At 47.4% G+C, this 26814-nt stretch overlaps 1 protein-coding gene across 3 annotated transcripts in view; it reads right to left on the minus strand.

Annotated features, from left to right (window-relative positions):
• Positions 1–26814, minus strand: part of LOC118164978 (sodium/potassium/calcium exchanger 3-like) — a 284302-nt gene that overhangs the window by 205702 nt on the left and 51786 nt on the right. The window lies entirely within an intron of this gene.

The following is a 26814-nucleotide window of genomic DNA, read 5'->3' on the forward strand; positions in this document are numbered from 1 at the left end:
GGATGGTGCAATTCCAGGCATGAGTACAGACTGGGAGAAGACCCTACTGAGAGCAGCCCTGCAGAGAGGGATGTGTGGGTTCTGGTAGATGAGAAGCATCAGGCAGCAGTGTGCACTTGCAGCCCAGAAGGCCAACCATATCCTGTGCTGCATCAAGAGAGGAGTGGCCAGTAAGTGGAGGCAGGTGATTGTCCCCCTCTACTCTGCCCTTGTGAGGTCCCACTTGGAGTGCATGCAGGTGTGGGCCCCCAGCACAAGAAGAACGTGGGGCTGTTAGAATGGATTCAGGGGAGGGCCACAAAGACGATCAGAGGGATGGAGCATCCCTCCTATGAAGAAAGGCTGAAAGAGCTGCTGATGTTCGGTCTGGGGAATATAAGGCACCAGAGAGACCTCACTGTAGCCTTTCAATACTTAAAGGGGTCTTATAAAAAGGATGGAGAGGGACTCGTTACTCGTGTAGATAATGATAGGACACGGAGGAATGGTTTTAAACTGAAAGAGAGGAGATTTAGATTGGATGTTAGGAAGAAATTCTTTACTCAGAGGGTGGTGAGGCACTGGAACAGGTGGCTGCCGCATCACTGGAGGTGTTCAAGACCAGGCTGGATGAAGCCCTGAGCAACCTGATCTAGTCAGTGGCATCCCTGCCTATGGCAGGAGGGTTGGAACTAGATGATCTTTAAGACCCCTTCCAACCCAAGCCATTCTATAATTCCATGTTTCTATGATTTCCAGAACAGACTGGATTTCCAGAACAGATTGGACCCACACGTTCGGTTATACCGCTGCCTGGAGCACAGCAAAGCCACAGGATGACGCGGAGCCCCTGGCCCAGCTGGGACCTGCTCCAGATATTCTCTGGGCCCACAGGACGATGCTGTCAGGGGAAGGCAGGATGACGCTGGCTCCTAGGATGGGCAGCCTCGACAGGTGAAAACTCACATCCATGCTGGTAAAGCATGCATATCATTAAGTTCAAACTGAGGCAGATGCAATTATTCAGTTGCAACCCTCTTCATTCCTAGAATAATGGTATTTTTTTCAGCCTGATAGTCCGTAACAATAACCTTCTCTTGGAGAAATGAATAGTTGCAGACTTCTATTTATCTGCATTGACGCCTTTCTAAAAAGGGGTGTCAGAGGCAGTTACGGGAATTTCTTGATTAGCAAATCAAAGTCTTATACATGGATTCTAATAATATTAGTCAAGTAATTTTTTTAAAAATTTTTTTCCTGAAAATAACAGTTGCCTTTCGTACACAACCACAGGTAAAAGACAAACACGAGATTAAACTCTCCATAGGCAGTAAAATGCCATTTGATTTATGAATCATTCTAGGTACAACACTCTTCTTCCAGATGAAATATCTTTTTACGCACACAAATAAATGTGCTTTACTTTAAAAAAGGCTTAAAAGCCACCTTTCCTTGGGTAACATGCCATAAACCCCATAGTGCTGCAACGCTACTTTTCATTCTTTCTTGACAAAGGACAAATACTTTTGTATTTATCACCCCAATCGTTTTGTCTTTAAACCAAGCTGTTTAATGACGCATCCTTGGCAAGCTAAGGCTATGCTGAACAGCAATTAAAGCACAGCAGAACAGGACTGTCTGGAGGATGGGGGATCAGGCTCAGTGGAAGCCCCTGAAGCACAGCCGAGGCCAGGCCACCTCCAGCAGGCAACTACAGGACGGCTTGGTGGTTGTGCCGACCCATCTGCTTCCTCAGGTGACCTCTAAAACAAACTCATTATCATTACTGCAAAAGGTGTCCGTTGTTCACAGAAAAGCTCGTTGTTTCTTCAGGAAGCCCATATTAAGTCCTTGGGCTTCTTTAGCCATAGCATGGAGCAATATCAACTGTTGGACTTGATGATCTGAGAGGTCTTCTCCAGCCTAAACAATTCTATGAAGAAAGCAACACCCTACAGAGCCTGAGAAGAGATCCCACTCAGTTTCCCCCACTCCTGTCCTGCTGTCTCTTGCACAGGTGACATCTCGGGCATTGCACTGCCATCTCAGCATCTCTCAGCCCAAGTTCCTCCTTTTCTCAGGAGGGCCAATGACCCTCTCCCAAAACAGCAGGGCCACAGCAGCGATCCCCACACAACTGCCAAGTGTTCCAGCAGCAGTAATTCAGATTTTGGTTGTGCTGAAAAATCAAACAACTTCTACAGAGAGTTGGGGTCTGATAGATCATCACAGCATGAAATGATTGTCAACAAATTAGTAAAACTGAACCAGAAGATGCTTAACTAGACTTATCCAGGAGGTGCTGGAGATGTCCTGCCCCACGCTGCCTCCTGTGCCACCCAAGAACAAGAAGATGCTGCACAGCTCCTCGCTGGAGCACAGGCTGGGAACAAACGGGGAAACTTTCTCCAGATTTCCTACAGCTAGACACACAAATGTACGGAGCCTGACGGTCTGTGATGAGGAGCCAAATCCTCTGCTCTCCTCATCAGTTCATTGTGGCACAGACCTGTGGTGCTTTACCCAACAACCAGGACTGAGATACGAGTAGATCTGTACTTTTTTTAATACTTCAGAAGTATTAGAAATAAATCAATCTTTCTTTGCTCCCCAAACTGTTACGTATTTATTTCACAAAATTGTTTTAAAATCTTTTTCTGCACATTTTCTGAGATGTTAAAGGCAGGTTTTGCTAAAAAATGCATTTTTGATCTTTTCTAAAATGCTTTGCTTCCAGTTTTGTAAGAGAATAGTATTTCACACAAGACAGGCAGCCAATTCACTGGGGCAGTGGCTGAAAATATCTCTGGCAAAAGCTAGCATTAGATAAAGCTGACAAAATCCAGTCAAATATCAAACACAAAGAAACCCCCAAAGATTCTCTGCCAGGTAACCCTGGCGCTGCCAAAGGCAGCACTGCACTTTTCAGGTGAGTCCTGGTGTTCCTGGTGACCCAACAGGATGAGGGGCTGCAGCCGCCCCCCAGCTTCATTCACCATGCGCAGGGAGCGCCTCACTCACGCAGGCTACACCCACACTGTGAAAAGGGTGGCTGGCATCAGCTAGAGCAGGGCAGACAGCTGGGGAACTGAAGAACACCACACACAACAGTGAGCTTCTGAGAGCCTGCAAAGTGCCATGGGAATTGAGCCTGGTGGTGAACGACTCCATCTATCTGGGACTCATCTGGGAGCTGGAAAGGAGCCGCATGAAGCAGGCTTTCAGAGGCCTGCAGGGACACCAGTACCCCAGTGCAAGGGAGGACAACCTGTCCATGGAGACCAACACTGCTGGGAGGAAGAGACCTGCAGAAAGCACAGCAACTTTGAGGAAGCATCTGAAAGCTGAAGGCTGATAGGGTTTCTACCTGAGGAGTGCTCAGCAAGGTCTCAGACAAGGCTTTGCAAGGGAGGAGGAGGAGTGCAAAGTATGAGAGAGGCAGCTACAAACAGCCTCCAATTCCATGGCCTTTTCCCCGGCAGTGAGAGTGGCAGCAGGGGAAGCTGAGGAGCACCAGAATCCCATCTGTCACGAGGCAGGGGAAGACAAGGCACAAAAGTGATGCTGACAGGAGGAGCAAACACCTAGGTCAGCCCCCCCAGCTTCACTTCTGAGTTACACTGGTGGGGAAGCGCAAAGCGAGTATCAAGTGTATTCCCTGTTACACCCATCTTGCATGGATGAAAATGTTCCAGTTAAGTAGACACCAATGTTTTTTGTTTAGTCCCAGGATCTACCTGCAAGGCAAGAAGATTGGCCAAACCCAGGAAACAAAGGACAAACACAGGAAAAAAGACATCCTGGCCAGGTTTTGTGTTTATTTGCATGTTTTGCTGGGCAGCTGCAATCCAGCACACAGACCACAGCCCCATCCCTCTGTGCAGTCTAAAAGTTTATGAACAAAAAAAACTGTACGCACAAAGTGGCTTGCTTCACTAGGGCTTTCCATACTGACTCCTGTTGAAAAAATTCCAATGAAATACACAGGGTGTTGAGAAACACCCGACATTTCCATCCCTGTGGGCACAGAGCATCCCCATCTGCCCGCGGACTCCACACACACCTTGGCAGCATTCCTGCTGCTGCCATGGCACAACCCTGCAGGCGGATACTGGCAGAAGGTGGGCAAGGCAGCAACCAGGAGATGAGCTCAGGGACAGCCTATGCAACTGCAGAGCTCCTTCAGCAGGGGATTTTTTCTGCCCTTGGTACAAGCTCTCAACCTCCTTTGCAGCAACAGACCCTTACAAAACAGAGGGCTTATGAGAGTCAGAAGAGCTTACAGATGCAGTAGGCAGAAACTATGTTGAGAGAGGTCTTTAACGCCCTCCTCTCTCCTGCCAAGAGGGCACCTCATGGTGTTGCACACTGATTTCAAGAGGCTCATGCATCTGCTGCAGAGATGCTGAGATGTAGGTGATTTTAGCAAATACTTTCCACTGAAAACAAGAAGAGTGAAGTAAGAACCCAGTTTCAGACTGGAAAGCAGCCAAGTGAGCTAGGCATACTACTGAGAGCATCACCAGGAAATCATCCTCCTGGCCTGGTCACTACCTCTGTGTTACTCTATAGCGTGGCTGCAAACATACGAGCAAACCACACAGCCACAGACTGCCAGGAAGATTAATGTGTACTGCTTGCTTTCTGCTGCTAATGGCTATGAATCCTTTTTGGAGCCGGGCAGCTGTCAAATGCTAGCAGAGATTGCTAGAGACTGCTTACGTGCAGCATGAAAAGAAACCATACAGGAGCAGAAAGCTCCCAAGTGCCTCTTTCAAGCAGTGTTTCGTGCAGATGTGCAGAAAGCCTCTGGAGCCACGTACCCAGCTCCCACAGCAGAGGCTGGGCTGAAAACCCACATGCAGCAGGGTACATGGGTGGCCTGGAGCCGGTGAGAGCAAGCCGAGGGGCAGCCAACTGCCTCTCTGCAGAGGGCAGGGCAGGGCTTGGCTCTGTCCCACCGCACTGCTCACAGTTCTCAAGGCTTGTACAGCCTTGCACATGGGATTTGGGTGCTGACGCCCATCCCACACCGAGCACATCAGCTTTCAGCAGCTGAAGCTCAATTTCGCAGCATCTACCTCCATGGACGATACAGCCACGCCAGCTGAGAGCCATGTAATACCGCAGGAAAGCCTTCCAGCCACTGCAAAGGATTGGACATACTGGTTTATGCTGGATTTCAGTTTTTCCCCTCATTTCCATGCTGTACTTCCACTCAGTTAGATTTCAAGATAAGTCATTCATTTCAGACCCAGACGGTTTGTTCCATAGAAACCTAGAACTAACTTACCATTTAGTACTGTAAATCATTAACATCAAGAGTGCTTGATCATGAACCCCAGGTTTGGAGCAATTACACCATGTTTAAATATACATGTAGCCTTTCTAAGACTTTCTCTGCATTATCTGTAAGATTTATCTCCTCACTAGTCATTACTACATTATCTCAAAATCTTCTGCAAGACATTTTCAGTCTTCAGATCCCAGAAAAATTAATGGTTGCATTTGACTTAGAAAACCACACATGCATTTTCTTTAAGGACACATATATGAAAAATTATTTGGCAGAAATGTGAACACAAACAACTATTAGGAAAGAATTACAGAAACAGAGAAACAAAATTGAGATTTATTTATTTATTTATTTTGCTTGAAGCAAAAGAGAGAGAAAAAAAAAGGCTTGGCTCAGCAGCCAGCTAATTCAGAAATTACAGAACCAGCTGAACTGAGTTCTTCACTAGTGCTCATAGAGTTCTCCCAGCCACTGTGAGGACTGAGGGAACCACAAGGAGGCAAAGACAGACAGAAAAACCTGCCAAGGAAAGAAGGGTGGACAGGACAAATGCCCTGTTCTAGAAGGACAAACTCTAGCATTTAGTCTACCCCAGCCATGTGTGAAAAACACTGTCCTGACCAGGACAGCAAAACCACCGCTGTTACGCGCCTGGACAACTTGCCGTGGCCAAACAAAGCCAGGAAAAACAAATCTCCTTTCCCCTTGGAGTGGCGAGTACCCAGGATGTAAGTTTTGATTGCCCACAGCTTAGCATGAATGGTGAAAAAGCAGTGAATAGCATGAGGTTTCTTGACCCATGCTTCAGCACCCAAGTCTCCTCTGCCCTGAGCACTGAGGAGCTGCTCTGTACTGAGCTGGCAAAGCAAGCACCCTGTGTACTTGAAAGTTGGCCTACCTAGTTGGAGATTAGGCGGAAACAGAGAGTGTTTCGCTACTGGAAGGAGGGCCAGGCGTCATGGAAAGAATACAGGGATGCTGTTCGTGTTTGTAGGGAGAAAGTTCGAGTGGCCAAAGCACAGCTAGAGTTGAAGCTGGCTGTGTCTGTGAGAGAAAATAAAAAGGGTTTTTTTAGATATGTAAATGGAAAAAGGAGAACTAAAGAAAACATAGGGCCGCTCCTTGATAGGGAAGGTCTCCTCACAGACGATGACGTAGGCAAAGCAGAGACGCTTAACGTCTTCTTTGCCTCTGTCTTCAATGCCGATGATGGGCTTCGGGACCCAGGGTGCCCTGAGCTGGAGGACCGGGACGGTGGGGATGACAAACTCCCAACTGACCCTGAACGTGTGCGGGATTTGCTACTCCACCTGGATCCCTACAAGTCCATGGGTCCGGATGAGATTCATCCCCGGGTGCTGAAAGAGCTGGCGGATGTCATCGCGGAACCTCTATCAATTATTTTTCAACGATCCTGGGAATTTGGAGAGGTCCCAGTAGACTGGAAGCTGGCAAATGTTGTGCCAATTTTCAAGAAGGGTCAGAAAGAAGACCCTAGCAATTACAGGCCTGTCAGTCTCACGTCAGTGCCTGGTAAAATCATGGAGAAGTTGGTTCTCGGACTTATTGAGGCGCACCTGGGGGACAAAGCAGTCATTGGTCCCAGCCAGCATGGGTTTGTGAAGGGTAGGTCCTGCCTAACTAACCTGATTTCCTTTTATGATAAGATCACCCGTATGGTGGACCAAGGGAAACCAGCTGATGTGATTTTTTTGGACTTCAGCAAGGCTTTTGACACGGTTTCCCATAGGATCCTACTGGACAAAATGTCCACCATACAGCTAAATAAAAACATCATACGATGGGTGAGCAATTGGCTAACGGGCAGGGCCCAAAGGGTTATGGTAAATGGAGCTGCGTCAGGCTGGCGGGCGGTCACCAGTGGGGTCCCTCAAGGCTCCATTTTAGGGCCGGTACTTTTCAATATTTTTATAAATGATCTGGATGTAGGAATAGAGGGTATTTTGAGCAAGTTTGCTGATGACACCAAACTTGGAGGAGTTGTGGACTCGAATGAGGGCGTAAAGGCCTTGCAGAGGGATCTGGACAGGTTGGAGAGCTGGGCGATCACCAACCGCATGAAGTTCAATAAGAGCAAGTGCCGGGTCCTGCACCTGGGACGGGGAAACCCTGGCTGCATGTACAGACTGGGCGATGAGACGCTGGAGAGCAGCCTAGAAGAGAGGGATCTGGGGGTCGTGGTAGACAGCAAGTTGAATATGAGCCAGCAGTGTGCCCTGGCAGCCAGGAGGGCCAATCGTATCCTGGGGTGCATCAAGAACGGCATCGCTAGTAGGTCAAGGGAGGTGATTGTCCCGCTCTACTCTGCGCTGGTGCGGCCTCACCTCGAGTACTGTGTGCAGTTCTGGGCACCACAGTATAAAAAGGACATGAAACTGTTGGAGAGTGTCCAGAGGAGGGCTACGAAGATGGTGAAAGGCCTGGAGGGGAAGACGTACGAGGAACGGCTGAGGTCACTGGGCCTGTTCAGCCTGGAGAAGAGGAGGCTGAGGGGAGACCTCATCGCAGTCTACAACTTCCTCGTAAGGGGTTGTCAAGAGGCAGGAGACCTTTTCTCCATTAACACTAGTGACAGGACCCGCGGGAACGGGGTTAAGCTGAGGCAGGGGAAATTTAGGCTGGACGTCAGGAGGGGGTTCTTCACAGAGAGGGTGGTTGCACACTGGAACAGGCTCCCCAGGGAAGTGGTCACTGCACCGAGCCTGTCTGAATTTAAGAAGAGATTGGACTGTGCACTTAGTCACATGGTCTGAACTTTTGGGTAGACCTGTGCGGTGTCAAGAGTTGGACTTGATGATCCTTAAGGGTCCCTTCCAACTCAGGATATTCTATTCTGTTCTATGATTCTATTCTATTCTACCAATTTTTCAGGCATATCTGGCACTTGAGAAGATGAAGTTTGAGGCCTTGATTTTGCAAATCCATGCTAGTGCTTGAAGGACCATGAAATGATGCGAGCTGTGGAACTACTCATGCACAAACGCTGAACAAGTATGTATCAAACGGGTAACAGAGAAAAGGGGCTTGGAAGGAAGCAGGAGCCGTATGACTATGGGAAACACAAACAGTAAGGCATGCTCAGGAAGCCACTTTGTCTCAAACAGAAGGAAAAGGCAAGGATGAACATTTTATAATTTCCTCTGTGACAGTCACACTAGAAAGAGTTCTCGAAGTATTCAGCTAAATGACTGAAGGCAATACAAGGGTTGAATAGCAAGCAGGCAAATGCACCAGCTCTTCTTCTCCAAAGCATTACATTCTCGCCCTGACTTTGATGGCACTTAAGTGCATCTCCAGCCTTGGAAATTGCTTAAGTAAGTGCTGAAGTCCTGCAAAAAAAAACTTGTTTTCTCCAAACAAACATGCTTTCCTCACCCATCTCAGCTGGCACCCCTGGCTCCTCTCCATGTCCCTGGGAAGCTCTGCAGGAGCCCCAAGCCTCCGCTGAGCCCCCCAGCCCGCAGCTGGGTTTTTGGGAAATTTAATTCAAGTGAGACATCAAATGCTGATTAGATCCGAATCTCATTCTAACCCCTCCAAAGTTATGTAATCCTGAAATCCAAAAAGCCAAAAAGCCTTGCAAAGCTTACACGTGACAGCGCTGGTGATGTCACACTGCTGAAAGGTTGCCATGGAAACAGCTCTGTTCCCCTGCTACATGCCCATAGCTCTTGGCACTGGAGCCCAGCATCGCCTGCTGAGCGAGCACGCCATCCCCCCCCCCACCCAAACATGGGACAATGGTGAGAAGACAGCTAAGAGGATGGGAGGGTGACCTTCGGCTCCCCATGCTCCTTGCAGCTGCAGTCACCGAGCCGCCAGCTCTGCTCCTTGTCCCCAGCAGAGTAAAAGCAGCCAGCACCTAATGAACTTTTCCCGCTGAACAGAAATCCTGCAGCCAGATGGCCCCAGCACAAACTGGGTGCTAATGCACAGCCACCATAGAGCACTTCCTCCAGGAACAGATAAATGCAGCATTACCTTCCTGCTGGTAACGATGACACCAAGGGTTGAGGCACCATTTAAACAGCTTTCCACAGCTCCTCAGGGAGTGGCAGGGTTCCCTCTACCTTCCCACCCAAACACACTCATGGTGCCTGGCGGGCGCATTGGGATCTGCTGGGCCACAGGAGTACAGCGCGTTCATTACACAGGTGTTACAAAACAAACACACAAACCGTGCCCAAGTCCCTACAGCTGGAGGGGAGACCATGAAAACGTTACCCAGACATGAAAGCAAATAAAAAGAACAAAGATACTGGCTTTAAAAACCTCTGTTGCCTCCCCACCCCCTTAGCCAATCTAGTAATTCCTGTGCAAAGGCAGCAGTAAGTTGTTTTTTTAATGGGTAAAGTTTAATTTCCTGACATCTCTCCACCTCGGTCCACTCCCACATACCTTATGAACTAAAAAGAAGGCCCTTGTAGTTTTATTTCCCTCAAAGAAACTGAGAAATTCCCCATATTATGGGGTTCTGCATTTTTAACCTTCCTCTGCTTCCAGGGCATTTATGACACATTCTTACGTAAGGGCTATAAACTGATTTTGTGTGCTCAAAGACACAAAATGATTTTGTTTGGATTTGCTATCCATGTGTAAAAGTAACAAAATGCTAGGAGTGTTTAGTTCAGCCCTAATTAATTATGTCCCTCGAAGCACAATAGACAGAACTTTTTTTTTTTTTTTTTACTTTTTTCCTTCCTTGAAGTGCAAGGACTAGCTTAGCAGTGGAGTAACTCCTTTCTTAATCAATGCAATCTGCAGCTCTTCATCTTGGTTTCTGAGGCAAGTCTTTAGCACCATAGCATTAACTCCCTGCCACAGCCCTCGTGATTGGAGAGCCACCACACAGGCACCTGAAACTTGCTCTCTGCAGCACTGGGTGAATGACAACCACTACCTCCTGAACATGCTCACTGCTTTGCAATTAACCTTGTGCTGTTGCCTGGCCACGACCTGCAAATACTGTCTGCCCCTCCAGGGTGCGAGCAGCTCTTAAGAGGCCAGTGCAGGAGAAATCAGGCAGAAGAGGGGACAAGCCGCGACCACCTGGAACAGGGGGGATGATGCCATGCGCAGGGGGCCAGCTCGGGGTGTCCCTCCTTGGGTACCCATGCGGGTGGCCCTGGCACCCCAAACATTCCTCTCCGTCAGCGCCTGTCCAGGGACACAGGGAAGCAGCCAGGCGGGTGCTGCGGAGGTGTGGACTCCCACCTGCCTCCCCTGCCATCCTGCCCTGTCCCACAGCCTGCAAGAGCAGTGTCCCTGCTCAGCACCAGCAGCTGGGGGGCACAGACTCCCCCAGTAGTGTGCTGAACTGCCAGTAGCCCATCGCTGGGAGATGCACAGGTCTGGCTTGTCACACTTACCCTCCCCGGAGCAGTTCCCACAGTTTCCACTGTGGGGCTGAAGAGCCCAGAATGGATTTCTGAAGAATGCATCACATATACTTTGGCAAAACCAAGAAAATAGTCTCAAAAAGGCCTGAGGGAGCCATCTTGCTAAATGGACCACTGTTTCCTCGTCTCCCATGAAATCCTTGCCAAAAAGCCTATAGCACAAGGCAACAAAAAAAATTACAATTGTAGCATTTATTCAGATTGAATGATGAGCCCATACTTTTGAGCTTAGCATGGATTCCCTTTTTTGGCATTCATAATGTTAATAGTTGTACACATGTTCCAGCTTAGTTACCCCAAGACACTATCAAAACATTACTATTTCAGGACATTATGCTGGCCTTTCTGGAGGCACAATCAAAAAACCTTCTGCGCTTGCAGCTTTCAGCCTCGTCAGATGTTATTCACTTCGGTCTTTCTCCAAGAACTGAAAAATACCCTGTATTTCACACTTGGGCAAAAGGCCCAAGGTGATTTTGCTTTATTTTCTTTCCCATGTTCTCTGCTCGACTGCTTCCAGACCAAGTGCAGCTCCACCTCTGCTTTTTTTATTAATCAGTGTGAGAATAGGACAAACAAAGCCACAATCAGAGACAAAATGGCAAAAAGCAGCCGTCTCATGGAACCTGTGTGGAGATGAAGTGCAATGGGCAAACACCACCAAACAGAATGCCTACAGCCCCAGCGACCACCTCACATATGCCATGCTTCTTCTGAAAATCTGCCATGTGCAATAGCTCTGCCAAGGGGGGACAGACGTTTCCTTGGATGCCACCTCTTTGCTGGCACGCTGTCCCATCTCTTCCACATGTACAACCATCCAACACTGCAGAGTGCCCATGCTTTTTCAGGAGTGCTGCAGCAGCACTGCAAGAGCTTGAAAAATCTCCATATTTTCAATGAGTGCTTTTGCCATCCTTATTTATCGCTGCTTAGTGAGTGTTCCTGCAGCATTTCCAGGGAACAGGGATTTATGTGTTATTGCTCAATAGCACTGCTCTGTCTGCTAGCGGTCAGCCCTTATTTCCACTGCAACGCTATTCAGGAAGGTTTGCAACTTATCTATTTAATACACATCAGGCTGAAACACTGCTCCCAGGTCTCACAGCTTGGTTTGCTTGGTGGTAGCTGTATTTTATTTAAACTAATTTTGTAATTTTCAGCCAAGTCCTGAGGTTCCATTCTTTTTTTTTTTTTTTTTCTGGGCATCTGTGAAGAAACATTGTTGCCTTTTTAAACAAACAAATTTTAGAAACTTTTGTTTGTGATGAAAAAAAAAGTGGTGAGGGAAGTCCTGAGCTGAGAGCCAGTTCCCTGCTATTGCAACTGACCCTGAATTTATTCAGCTCCGTTTTAACAGCATTTGGAATTTTCTCCCCATGACATGTTTCTCCTGTCAGCTCCAGCTCACAATGACAAAAAAGCACCTCCTACCATGACAGCAGTCTCCTAAATCAGTGTGCGCTCATCCCTAGCAGGTAGGGTGAATTCCCGTATTTGCTTCAGGTGCTTTCACAGGACTGAAACAAAACTTTGCAACTAATCACTAGATGCTTCAGGTGAAATACCACCCACTCCTCTGAAATTCATGGAAAAACAGCCAGGGTTTTCACAATGGCACTGTGGTGCTGTACATCTCACGGTATTTTCAGGGCCAGGAACTAAATTGCAAGCTGCCGAAGCAGTTTAGCTGTCAGCATTGGGTGAACCCCCATGGCCAGCCAGGCGAGACAGACCATGCCAGTCAGCAAGCAGCTCGGCAGGTGGCCAGGCCTCTCTGGCCGCAAGCTTGGTGCTGACGCCTTCCCTGGGCCAGAGAAGAGCTGTTTCCCGACGACCCCCATTCAAAAGCAGATCATCTGCCATATGGATTTATTTTCCCCTGCCTTGTTTATTTTTTGCAATGCTCCATCCCACATGCACCATTTGTTACTAAGATAGTCCAACTACCATAAACTATCATTTGGTGGTAATTTTTTGCAATGAGCAGGCAATATAATTACGTTATCCAAGTCCAAGGCCTCCTCCTATAGCAGTATTATTCCTATGGCATGCCTCGTGCAAAACAACGACATGCTGCTTACCAAGAGCTCTAATCAAAATTCTTTCATTGCAAGCAAAAAGAAAAGGGAATGGCATAAAGAGCTACATACTTCTCAGAACAGTGCTTTATAAAAGAAATCACAGAAAATACCATTCAGCATGCCTGAGCAAAGAAAGCTCCCTCACTCATCCTGTTCTGTTTCTTCCAAACATAGTCAACACAGTTACTGTTACAAAATGTTCAACATCTCCCTCCTCTTTTGGGGCTCCACAAAACCAGCTCCTCTGGCTGCAGAGGGATTACAGAACCGCAGACAGCACTGGCAACCCAGGAAAAAAGGAATCTGGGACTTTCAATCTCCTTGTGCAGCAGCCCCTCAAGCCCAGAGAGTAATAGAAGCCCGTGCAAGCAGGGTGGTGACACAGGCACAGGTGGGAGATGAACCATGGCTTCTCTCCCATCCCAGCCCTCCCAGGCAGAACAGCTGGACCCTGCTTCAAAGAAGCCTGTGCATGCTCCCTTGGTTACCACCAGCCGACGACAAGGCAGGGAAGCACCGTACGGTGGCCCAGGGAAGGAGGTGGAAAGACCATGGCAGATGCCACAGGCTGTGCAACGTGGGGCAAGAGGCATGGGGACAGGCAGGAGGCAGCTGCTGCAGCTCCGGAGCTGGCAGCAAAGGGAAGCAACCGAAGTCATCTGTGACATGCACAAAGCCTTACTGAGGTGCTGCAGGAGCTTGCTGAAGCAGGTCCTCCTCTTCAGGCTTCAGCTGCTAGGTGGAGATGCTTAACTGGTTAAACAGAGTTTTGTTAACTGCAACTGAATAAGTGGCTTTAAGGCCTTTTTATTGTCTTAGACTTCCCTGAAAATTTACACAATTCTAATACTAGTAATGTTCTTCTGGATCTGGATAAACTACTCACCAATTCCCATTCCTTCCTTGGTCTAAAAAGTCAAGCTGGTAAATAAATATTTTGCCTTCCAAAGATAATGCATAATGTATAAATCAGCCCCAAACACAAAGAAACCTAAAAACAGTTCCCATAGAAAGGATTTATTTATTTTTTTTCCATAAACAACAGCTGGCAAAGTATCTCAAAAAAAAATAATCCTGTTTTGCTGATACATTGTGTTGGGTCTGTCTGGGATGGAGTCACCTTTCCCTGCAGCAGCCCACACAGTGCTGTGCTCTGCACTCATAGCTGGAACAGCACTGGTATCACTCCAGTGTTGTGTCTATTGCTGCATAGTGCTGGCACAGCATCAGAACTCCTTCCAGGCCCCCAAGAGCCAGCAGGCTGGGGGTGGGCAATTGATGGGGAGGGGACATCACCAGGGCAGCTGACCTAAACCAACCAAAGGGATATTCCATAACACCTGATGTCACACTCAGCAATAAAAGGGGGGCTCTCGTGGAGGAGGGTCTCTCCTGAACAACCGGTACGCGTTTTGAGGCCCTGCTTCCCGGGACATGGCCGAACATCGCTCGTTGATGGGAAGTAGAGAATAACTTTTTTTTCTTTCTCTCTGTGCTTACGCGCGGCCTTGTTGTTTCTTTTGTTTCTCTTTCTCCCCATTCCCCTTTCCTTTAATTAAATCATTCTCATCTCAAACCTCGAGCTCTTTGTGTTGTCTTTTCTCCCCCTTCCTCTTTGAGGAGGGGAGGAGTGAGAGAGCGGTTGTGGTGGAGCTCGGCTGCCCACTCAAGTAAAACCATCATATACATTTAATTGCTTCAGGATTTAATGCTCCTCCAAAGTGGTTAGCTGCAGTGGCGGAAGCACAGCATTTCCATCTCAAAACCATGGTGGAGCTACCCCCATCTCCTGCTTTAGAAACTCACTACCTACCCAACCACCCTTCTGCTGTGCTTCAGCAGTCCCTACAAAGAGTTCAAGTAACCCAGCCTTCTGTCCCTCGGCTGGGCTTAAAGGCCAGTCTTGAGCACCCTGTAGGGCTGTATCTCAGAGACAACACCAAGATGGGCCCCAACACCATGCCTGTGCAGCACAAAGCTGCCAGCACTGCAGCAGCCCAAGCATCTTCTGCTGAAGCATCCTGCCAGCAAGTGAGGGACACCCAGGGGCCCACGGATCAGGGGTTCCCTCCAAGCAGAGCGGCATTGGTGGTGTTGTAACGCCCCTGGCTGCTTCGCTGAGGTTTCCAAGCAATGCAGAGGTCAACTTAGACTAAAATCCAAAAGACAATTTTCAGTGGTCTGAAAATAAAATTCAAATTCTATATAAAATTCAAATTCTAAAAGGCCCAAGCTTTTCACAACTTTTAAAAGGCGGGGGGAATGAACAAGATGACAGAGGGAAGTACTTTGACTTTTCTGTAATTATTTTTGCCTCTACAGAAGCAGTTTACTGAAATTCCCAGAACGCCCTGCTATGTTTGTTTGCTTGTGCCTGCATTCTGATTTAGAAGATCAGGGCTGCCATATTGTGTCTGCCATCAAGCACACCCAAAAGCAGATAAATTTGCACTGGTAACAGCACCTGAGATTCCAGTAACTGAATCACTTTGCAGGAAGCCATCACGTTTTCCGGTCGGTTGCTTTCTACCCTGACACTCACCGGCGCCTCCTCTGCAGAGCCAAGTGCCCCAGACCTTGCCATAGAGCAGCACAGCTTGTCACACGTGCTGCACAACCCTGAAGAGTCCTGAGCATCCCACTGCCTCTCCTTTTAGAGCAGGTACACCTGTCACAGTACTGTGAGAAACAAAGTTGTGTTTTTACAGTAGGGAATTATTTTTCTTTGTTCCAATGTAGTTGTGTAGTCATAATAAGGAGAAATGCTAAGTAGATACGTGGACAGGAGAAGGCCTCACTGTCCCAGAATAAGGCAGAAGCTTGAGGAAAAGAGGATGAGCAGTGTGAGAACAGTAAAACAAAGATCACAAGTTCTCAAAACATAAAAAAGGAGAAATTAAAGAGTTGGAAAAAAGAAAACTTGTACATATATGGTATAGAGGAGCATCGAGTAGCTTGTGAACCTGTAGTACTCAGCCAATGAGGAAACAGGGGAGGCGATCAGGCGTCGGGTAATAGGGAACAAAAGGTGATGATTTGGTTACTAAAATGCGCTCCTGATTGACAGGACGCCGCCACTGTAATTCCGAATAAAATAGCTTCACAGAAGATCCTGTCTGAAGAAAATTATTTGAGATTTTTCTCACAGTACTTTGGGGGCTCGTCTGGGATCTTGTCGCCTGCCAAAGACTTCTTCAGACAGGAAGGTGCACCCCGCTGATTTCAGCGGTCCCGTTGGGGGTAGTGGGCCATCTCGGTATGGCGGCAAAGGACCGAGACTGTTAATTTGAAGACCGGCTCTGCGAAGCTCTGGGGAGAAGGGAGGCCAGCAAAAACATACACAGACACAGCCCACATATAGTCCAGCCCGGATCGGGAACAGGCACTGGGATTACTGCTGATAACCCGGACCGGGAAGCCATGCACAGACCGAGGTAAGGGAAACTTTACCATATCTTGCCTAGGGCTGGGTTTGGGGAGACTCTGGTGTGTGAATGTGACGCACTTTTAGTGTGGAGTGAACGTGAAGTCCCGATCCGCGAGGCTCGGTAGTCATGCGAGGGGATGAATGAAGTCCCCTCGGCTGGAGAGGGACAGAGCGAAAGAGAGACGAGTGAAAGAGAGCCTCAGGGGGTTGGGGCCCTTAGGTGTACAGTACCCCAAGCACGGTGAAGTGAGGTGCTCGGCAGTACACCCCACCTCTGTCCTAATCCTAGGTGAAGGCATGTGGTACCCTGTGGGTGGTAAAGTCCACAGCAGCACGTCAGGAAATGCTGGGGACTAAGGGTTCCAAGAGTCAGCAGTGTGGGGTTGGAGACCCCGGGACTGTGCCTAGAGATAGACCTTTGGAGAGAATGATAAGGATTTGGAAAAACAACCCAAAAACTAGGAAAAAATATTTAAAATATATATATAATTTTTTAAAAAATGGTTTGATATTGTGTATTTGCCTGGCCTAAAAAGCTAATAAAAGGAACTTCAGTATTTTGGCCAAAAGTATTTGGGCCGTGCAGGGCCGATGCCACTCTCCCCTTACCAGCAGAGAGGTTAGGAGTTTTAAGAAGGAAATTAAGTCTTTAACTGAGGGCCCAGCAGAACAGTCAGATCCATTTCTAAGGCCTAATTTATATTCCGGGGGGGGGGGGGGGGGGGATGGGAAACCGGGGTATGGAATTCCCCGGGCGACAATTGTTTGGGGGGGGAATGATTTGCCAGGCCGCTAGCCAAGACCGGGAAACAACCAACCCCCCCCCCCCCCACTCACCACCCTCCCCCCTGACCAAGAGTAATTCCAATAGAGCAGAAATATCTTTTTTAGGTTTTAGGTTAGAGTTTTAGGTTAGATGTTAGGAAGAGCTTCTTTACTGAAAGGGTTGTGAGGCATTGGAACAGGCTGCCCAGGGAGGTGGTGGAGTCACCATCCCTGGAAGTCTTCAAAAGACGTTTAGATGTAGAGCTTAGGGATATGGTTTAGTGGGGACTGTTAGTGTTAGGTTAGAGGTTGGACTCGATGATCTTGAGGTCTCTTCCAACCTAGAAATTCTGTGATTCTGTGATCTGCTTATCTAACTGCGATAGTAACAACCCACAACATAGACATCCTATGAGAGACTTGGGGTCAGAATTCGAAAGTACTCGGGGATGAATCCTGAGGACCCAGTAGCCCAAGGGCTCTTTAAAGTTCATTTTGTGATTAAAACCTGGCCAGATATACAGAAAAAGCTCCAGAAGGTGAGAGGATGGGTTGAACAGTGCAGGTAGTATGAAAGTATATGCTAGGGGGGGAGATGAGAAGGAAAAGTAGAGAGCAAAACAAATGGTATTCACAGCATACTGGGTAGTGAGGCAGAGGGGAAGACAGAGGGCCCAGGATGGAAAGGAGAGGAAGAGAGATGAAGGAATGGCAGACAAGGAAAGCTACCTGTGTTGCAGCCTAAATCCTACCAGGGACAGGCTTTGAGAAGATGTTTTAAGTGTGGCCAGGCTGGCCACTTCAAATAGGAGTATCCGGAGTGGAAGAAGGAGGAGAGACTGCTGTTATAAATTCAGAATTGAGGAATCACAGCTTCTCAGAAAGCTAGTTCCCTGATAAATAAAAGTGTACCTCAATGGGGATCACTCTACAATTATTGTTACAGGCAAAACAGACTTAGCATAGGAAGATTAATGAATTTATTACCTATTGCTGATGGGCTGGAGTGGTGAGAAACAAAGAAACAAGCTGGGGGCACCTTCCCCCATCCACTCTCTTCCACTTCTTCCCTGGCATCAGGTAATAGGGAACAAAAGGTTATGATTTGTTTACTAAAATGTGCTCCTGATTGACAGGACGCCCGCCATTGCAATTGTGAAAAAAAAAAGCTTCACAGAAGATCCTGTCTGAAGAAAATTATTTGAGATTTTTCTCACAGTACTTTATTCTACATGACCTCCCTCTGCTGCAATTTATAGCACCTACGTAACTATCAAAAGAATAACAAACTTGAAGAGGAATTCAACCTATTACCTTCAAAATAGTAAGCACAAACCTCTTATTTCTTTTGGTTTCCCATACACCACACAGCTCACAGAAACATCACATGAACTATTCGTACATCTCCCCCCCAAATTACAGATAAACTACATGGGAAGCGTTTCTTCCACTAGTCCTGTGGAAGCAGTAAATCAGACTGTAAATTAGGTCTGATTTGCTGGCATGTATCTCCCTAAAACTAGGCAACAGACCCTGCTTTAACACATCCGCCCCTCTGTTCAGCTGGGATTTAGTGGGGATTTTCAGCATCGTATTTCCACTGAGCTCACAGGCAGGGCGCCCAGAAGGGGCAGCTGCATCGCCCAATCCCTTGGAAGTAATACCCAGACTTCACCCCACTCCCAGGCTCCTGCTGGAACTGGTGCTTTGGCTGCCAGCGGTTTGTGCTCTGCTGGCGGTGGAGATTTCTGCAGGACCACAGGCTGCTTTAACAGGGCTGCGAAAAGGAGCTAAAGCAAAGCAAGCCTTCTTCTAGCTGAATTTGCTGCAGAAAAGCCTGTATCTCCACTGGGAATACTTCAGGAATCTGCAAAATCAAAATAGGATGGGGAATGCTGAATGACAGCACATTCCCTTGAAAGGCCATCTGATCCTGATTTATAGACTAAACAGCACGGAATTTCCTACGTGGACAAACCTGCCAGGAAGCTGTCAATCTGGTCCTTACTGGCACTGTCACTTAATGGACAAAGCATTTCAATTTGCTCTTCAGAGAAAATTTGACATATGCATTCATACTGCGTGCACATGTTTGTGAATACAGATGCATGCATGCATGTGGACCAAAGTCTCCTGCAGCAATCCCAAACAGTTTCAAGGAAACTTAACAAAGCAGGTTATTAATAATGACATATGCACATACTCAGCTCTGGATTGCTGGGCTCTCTCTCCCTTTCTTGCGTGGTAACCTGTTTATTAATCCTGCACTGAAGTAAAAGTTAAATATCCCTTCAAGTCTTTCCCAGGAGACATTGATTCAATCCAAACACCTCCAGTATGGATGCAGTGTAGGTAGGGCAGATGATGTGCTGGCTTGTAACAGAGCCTTCACTTAGAAAAAATGTAATAATAACAAATTTTAAAAAAGAAAAGGAGGGGGTTGAAAGGCATGTCAAAAAGGAGGAACTCAAGTGAAAGCACAACATAAAATTAATTCAATAGAGGCTTCACAAACAGCCTAATTTCCCTGTTGCTGACTTCCCCACCCCCAGCACATGAGAGGTGGTAGCTCAGCGGAACTTTCCATTGCCTGGTCCAAGTATTTGTCTACTCCTGCATCGTGATTAAATCTGTAATCCTGGTTACCAGGGAAGGGGTCAGGGAAAACGGAAGGCTTAGAATTACCTGCCAGAGCCTCACGCTCAGTAGGTTTTCAACAATCTAATTTTAAGATGCAGCTGACATGATGGCATTTATTGGCACCCCTATGCCCCCTGTTGCTCTGAGCCCCCCTTGTCAAATCTGCACCCACCCACCTTGGAGGGGCTGCCAGAGGGTTTATAGAGCCCAGCGCTGCTGGCAGCACAGACTTGCTCCAGCACACTGCCCACCTGGGGGAGACCCCCTTGTCCCATCTGAACCAGGCAAGACAAGAGCCAGAGGTCTTGCCTTTGCAAAAGGGATTTCTGAACCGTGCATGGCAAGCTGTAAGGAGCCTGATCGACTCAGGAAAGGGCATATCTTACCATGAACACCGGCAGGGGTCCCCTAAAGCACCCAGTTTGCAGCTGAGTTTTACGATCTGGTTGGTTTAGTTTCTGCGGGCACTTGCCCCTACAGCCCCCAAAACAGCATTCTTCTGAGGGATGCTGCAACTGGGCAGCAAAGAGCAGCGCGACCAGAGGCAAACGCTCCACAGCAACCCTACAGTAACCCAGTGAACCGTGGCTCTGCTGAACCCTATTTCAGTTTTAACGATGAATAATTAATTGCTGCTTTGTTTTCTAGTGAAACTCTATAGCTGTAATTATCCTTGTTTTAACACAAAGCAATTATCACCTCCTCCTCTCCTTTTCTTCTCCCATCAATTAAGAGAACGGAAGACAGCATCTCTTGCTCATGACTAGTAACAGGCATTTACTAGATGAAGCTGGTGTCATGGGTGCCAAGATGCCACTGCAGGTAATGTCACTCAGCCAGGACATGGCAGCTTGTCAGGCTGCAAAGGGCCAGAAGTGCTGAGGTGACCTCAGCACTTCTGCAAAGGGCCAGCGCTCAGGTCACCTAGAAATCGCAGTCATCAGCACAAAAGCTAACTCTCCAGTAACTTGCTTCTGATACTGTTAATGTGTGCTAATTAGAAGTGGTCATTCAGCCTGTCAACTCCTGCCTGTCCATCACCAGAAGCCCGTGTTAACACTAATTCTGTATTTGTCAGGCTACAGACTTGGATTGCCTTAAATTACAAATACACTGGTCATGACTGCTGATTTTTTTTTAACCTCTCTTTATCTTTTAGCATATGCATATACATATAGAACTGAAGAAAGGTTGTATTCCAAAACATTTCCCCCTCCAGCAGAAATGCACAGCCACTGCTGTGAAAATGACCTCTACAGCTGTCGGTGAATTCCTCACCTGGCCTTATGCCTGCAGACAACTTCAGCCACCAGGACTGCTAGTGGGGACAGAAAGCTGCAGTGCAGCCTGGCCGACCAACTTCTGCCACCAACGTGGTGACACAATCATTCCAGGGAAAACACACAGGGCGGGGAAAGGCTCAACCTTGCAGGGTGTACCCAAGTCTTCTGTTGGTATCTGACAGCAACAGCGGTGGGTATGCCTGTGGGAGGTGTGCCCAGGTTGAAGAGCTGCTCAGCCAGGTAGCAGAGCTTTGGGAGGAGGTGAGAAGGCTCAGGAGCATCAGAGAGTCAGAGAAGGAAATTGACTGGTGAAAGTGCACTCTACCCTCTCTGAGACAGACTCACGAGCCTGCCACAGCACAAGTATCTCCTGCTATGCAGGAGACAAAAGTTCCCTCATCCCACGAGGCAGCAGGAGGGGACCTAGGCCAAGGAGGGGAATGGAGGCAGGTTCCTGCTCAGGGTGGTAGGTGAGCCCTGTCCCTGCCCACCTCACCTTCCCATCTACCCTTATGTAACAGGTATGAGACTCTAGAACATGACAGTCAGAACAACGATGTAGACGAAAGCCCATCCCAGTTGGAGAGGGTGCCTAACGCAAGGCAACCTACCCAGCGCATTGCTACATCTTCTGTCAAGAAAGAAAGAAGGGTTATTGTCATGGGAGACTCCCTTCTGAAAGGAACAGAGAGCCCAATATGCCAACCGGACCCAACCCACAGAGAAGTCTGTTGCCTCCCTGGGGCTCGGGTGAGAGACTTTGCTAAGAAAGTCACGTGCCTGGTACAGCCCACCAACTACTGCCCGCTACTGGTCTTTCAGGCTGGTAATGACAAGGTAGCAAGGAAAAGTACGAGAGTGACCAAAAGGGACGTTAGGGCTTTAGGGTGACTAGTTAAAGGTTCAGGGGCACAGGTTGTGTTTGACAAGCAGACTCATCACATTAATACATGGCTTTGGGACTGGTGCAACCAGCAGAACTTCGGGTTTTTCGATCATGGGAACGTCTACACGACACTGGGCCTGCTGGCACCAAGCGGGATACACCTCTCTCAGAGAGGGATTCACAGGGGGATAATGATTTTCGCTCAGGAGTTGACAGGGCTGATAGATAGGGCTTTAAACTAGAGTTGAAGGGGGAAAGGGGTAAAACCAGGCATGATAGTGATGAGCTAAGGGATGGTGCACTGGAATAAGAAGGACTGTGTGTGCTAGTGAGGTCCTTCGGTCTTCGCCACAAAGTGCTGCATGTAGGGAGGTGCATTTGAAGTGCTTCTACACAAATACACACAGTATGAGGAATAAAATGGATGAACTAGAAGTCTTGGCCCAGTCCCACAGCTACAACACCATTAGCATAAGTGAAACCTGGTGGGATGAGTCCTGCGGCTGGTGTGTTGCAATAGATGGTTACAGGCTCTTCAGGAGGGACAGGCAGGGTAGGCAAGGTGGCAATGTATGTGAAGCTGTATGTGAAGCAGAGGCTGGACTGTGTGGAACTTCAAGTTGGCAATGGCAAAGTTGAGAGCCTCTAGGTAAGGATTAAGGGACGAACAAATAAAGGGGATGTCGTTGTGGAAGTCTATTACAGACCACCTGGCCAGGACGACAGGACGACAACACCGATTAATTGTTCTTTGCAGAACTAAGAGATGCCTCAAGATCAACTCCCCTTGTCCTGTTGGGGACTTCAACTTGCCAGACATCAACTGGGATCACCACACAGCCTACATGAGTAAGTCCAGGAGGTTCATAAAGCACCTAGATGATAACTTCTTGGTGCAGGTGCTAAGGGAGCCAACTAGGAAAGTTGCCCTCCTAGATCTGTTGCTGGAGAACAGAGAGGGTCTTGTGGGGGACATGGCAATTGGCAGCCGTCTCGGTCATAGTGACCATGAAGTGGTTGAGTTTAAAATTCATAGCGACAGAAGGAAAACTGCCACCAAAACTTCAGCCCTGGATATGGGGAAAGCAGACTTCAGGCTGCTCAGGGAACTAGTCAGCAAGGTCCCCTGGGAAACTGCTTTTGAAGGCATTGGCGTCCATCAGTGCTGGTCAGCCTTTAAGTACTGCCTCCTAAAAGCACAGGATCAGGCAATTCCAAAATATCGGAAGTTAAGCAGGTGGGGCAGAAGGCGAGCCTGGCTGACCAGGAATCTTCTACTGGAACTTAGGCGACACAAGAAAATGTACAACTGTTGGAAGGAGGGTCAGGCAACATGGAAGGAATACAGGGACACTGTTCGCTTTTGTGGGGAGAAAATTAATGTGGCCAAAGACCAACTAGAGTTGAAGCTGGCCATGTCTGTGGGAGACAATAAAAAGGTTTTTTTAGATCTGTGTACAGAAAAGGGAGAACCAAAGAAAACATAGGTCCGCTACTTGATAGGGAAGGTCACCTCACGGACAAGGACATAGGCAAAGCAGAGATGTTAAATGCCTTCTTTGCCTTCGTCTTCGTCTTCAATGCTGATTATGGGCTTTGGGACCCAGGGTGCCCTGAGCTAGAGAACCATGACGGTGGGAATGATAAACTCCCAACCGACCCTGAACACGTGTGGGATTTGCTGCTCCATCTAGATCCATACAAGTCCATAGGTCCAGATGGGATTCATCCCAGAGTGTTTAAAGAGCTGGCCGACGTCATTGCAGGACCTCTCTCAATTATTTTTCAATGGTCTTGGGAATCTGAAGAGGTCCCAGTAGACTGGAAGCTGGCAAATGTTGCACCATTTTTTAAGAAGGGCAAGAAAGAAGACCCTAGCAATTACAGGCTTGTCAGTCTCACATCAGTGCCTGGTAAAATTATGGAGAAGATTATCTTGGCATTTATTGAATCGCACCTGGGGGACAATGCAGTCATTGGTCCCAGCCAACATGGGTTCACAAGCGGTAGGTCCTGCGTAACCTTTTACGGTAATATCACCCACCTAGTTGATCAAGGGAAACCAGCTGATGTGATCTTTTTGAACTTCAGCAAAGCTTTTGACATAGTTTCCCATAGGATTCTGTTGAACAAAATGTCCAGCATACAGCTAAACAAAACCATCATACAATGGGTGAGCAATTGGCTCACGGGCAGGGCTCAAAGGGTTGTGGTAAATGGGGCCACATCAGGCTGAGGGATGGTCACTAGTGGGGGCCCTCATGGCTCCATTTTAGGGCCAGTCCTCTTCAACGTTTTTATAAATGATTTGGATGTAGGACTAGAAGGTGTTTTGAGCAAATTGCCAATGACACCAAACTTGGAGGAGTTGTGGACTCTGTTGAGGGTGGAAAGGCCTTGCAGAGAGATCTGGACAGGTTGGAGAGCTGGGCAATCACCAACCGCATGAAGTTCAATAAGAGCAAGTGCCGGGTCCTGCATCTGGAACGGGGCAATCCTGGCTATACATACAGACTGGGAGATGAGACGCTGGAGAGCAGCCCCGCACAGAGGGATCTGGGGGTTGTGGTTGACAGCAAGTTGAATGAGCCAGCAGTGTGCCCTGGCAGCCAGGAGGGCCAACCGTATCCTGGGGTGCATCAAGCATGGTATCGCTAGTCGGTCAAGGGAAGGGATTGTCCCGCTCTACTCTGTGCTGGTGTGGCCTCACCTTGAGCACTGTGTGCAGTTCTGGGCACCACAGTACAAAAAGGATGTAAAACTGTTGGAGAGTGTCCAGAGGGTGACGAAGATGGTGAAGGGCCTAGAGGGGAAGACATATGAAGAGTGGCTGAGGTCACTTGGCCTGTTCAGCCTGGAAAAGAGGACGCTGAGGGGAGACCTCATTGCAATCTACAGCTTCCTCATGAGGGGGAGTGGAGGGGCAGGTGCAGATCTATTCTCCTTAGTCACCAGTGATAGGACCTGCGGGAATGGTGTCAAGCTGAGGCAGGGGAGGTTTAGGCTAGACATCAGGAAAAGGTTCTTCACTGAGAGGGTGGTTGCACACTGGAACAGGCTCCCCAGGGACGTAGTCACTGCACCAAGCCTGTTGGAGTTTAAAAAGTGTTTGGACTGTGCACTTAGTCACATGGTCTAAACTTTTGGGTAGACCTGTGTGGTGCCAGGAGTTGGACTCAATGATCCTTATGGGTCCCTTCCAAGTCAGGATATTCTATGATTCTATGATTCAACCTGACAGAGAGGCAGCCGGACATCTGGTACAACCCTCAGAATCATGGCGGCTCCCCAGAAACACTACCATTTTTACAGAAGCACCTGCCCTTTTTGGCCATTGAAGGATATTTATGACTATCGCAAAATTCTAGCATAAATGGCAATATCCTGAAATTTGGGCTGGAAATGAAAATAAATATGAAAACCAACCATTAACTTTGCATGACCAAACATGAAATGCAGAGAGGCTTTTCCATGCTGCAAATTGCAACAGAACCCACAATAAAGCAGATGAATATGGGACACACAGGCATTTACCTGTTTTGAAAGGACAAAGCAGCTGTCATCCTTTATGATTATTTTTGTTTAGAGTATGCCTAGCGTTTGCAGGCAGTTCTATATTTGTAATGCTAACTCTTCAAGCAGATCAGAAATGCTGGGCTACCCAAGCTTTAGCACATGGCTCCTATTCATCACACACAAGATTTTGGCAGCAGAAGAGGAAGGCTGCTGCAAACAGGCTTAGCAAGGATAACATCTATCATCTCTTCGTGGATGAGGTTTTGGGGCAGAACAGCTAAAGGGCTAAAACACTGCCTTAAGAAACAGAACAGTGCTCATCTCCCTGGCTTCTCAAGAGACCCAGGGGATCATCTGCGTTAGCAGTTACCTTAAACCTCATTGACTCAGACTGTAAGAACTGCACAGAAAATTCCTCTTACTGTGTGGTTTTACAACACCTGGCACAAAAGACCTGATCTGATCATGACTGTGAACCTCTCTGAAAAGCCTAAATAGATCTGTTCCTTAATCCAGTAATACTGCTAACCACCAAGGGAGCTGCCCACTATAGCTGTCTGAGCTATCACAGTGAAGGAAAGGATAAGAGCTCTTTTCTCCTCTTCCTAACAGGGACAGCAAGGAAGTAACAAAGAGTTTGCACATTTGGGTAACCAGTATCTGGAAAATTCTTTATGCAGTCCATTAAAAAAAAAAAATAATAATTTTAATTAAATACTTTCATTTTACCCACTGCTGTGCACTAAATTAAACTGCTTCAACATTAATATATAAAACCATTATTCTGAGCATGCATAAGTGAGTTAATGCACGCATGTGTATAAAAACTGTACAATTAAGCACTGTTTAAAATGCAAATGACACATAATAAAGACTCCATCCTGATCGTATTAAATCTTGACTTTGGATGTTGTACTACATCCTCAGTTGTTTAAAACTAGTGTAAACAAAATGAAATCAATTGAACTAGTAATAATTTACATCAGTGGAAAATCTGGACCTTTGATTTTTAAATACTTACTACTAGCAAGAATTCCAAAACAATCAACAGAAATCCAGTTTGTGATATGTGGCCAGATGTTATTTTTCTTCTTTTACAGTAACAGCTCAAAAATAACAAATTTAAAACAGAAACTCTAATAAGACTTGTTCTGGGATGGATCTTGGAGTTACATCAGCTTTCACCCCTGAAGGCAGTGAAATTTAAATCACGTCTTGAGGCCCTCATTTACACATTCACGTGTAATTTGTAAAATTCCAGAACACACTGAAATTTAAAGCATGTGCATATAACTATTTGCTCTGATTTTCTTCATTATAAGCCTTAGTCTCTCCACCCTTCTAGCAGCACAAAGGGACTTTAAAAGAGGAGAAAATCGTATTTGCGTTGCTGAAGGCTCCTCTCTATAGGTGTAAGCTTGTACAAAGTGTCTTAGCAGAAGTATGAACAAAACCCTTTCATTTGGAAGCTTCACACTTCAGTGTTTCACTAAATAAAAATAACTTAAAGCAAATGTT

The sequence above is a fragment of the Oxyura jamaicensis genome, chromosome 3, assembly GCF_011077185.1.
Source record: "Oxyura jamaicensis isolate SHBP4307 breed ruddy duck chromosome 3, BPBGC_Ojam_1.0, whole genome shotgun sequence".
Taxonomy (NCBI): Eukaryota; Metazoa; Chordata; class Aves; order Anseriformes; family Anatidae; genus Oxyura; species Oxyura jamaicensis.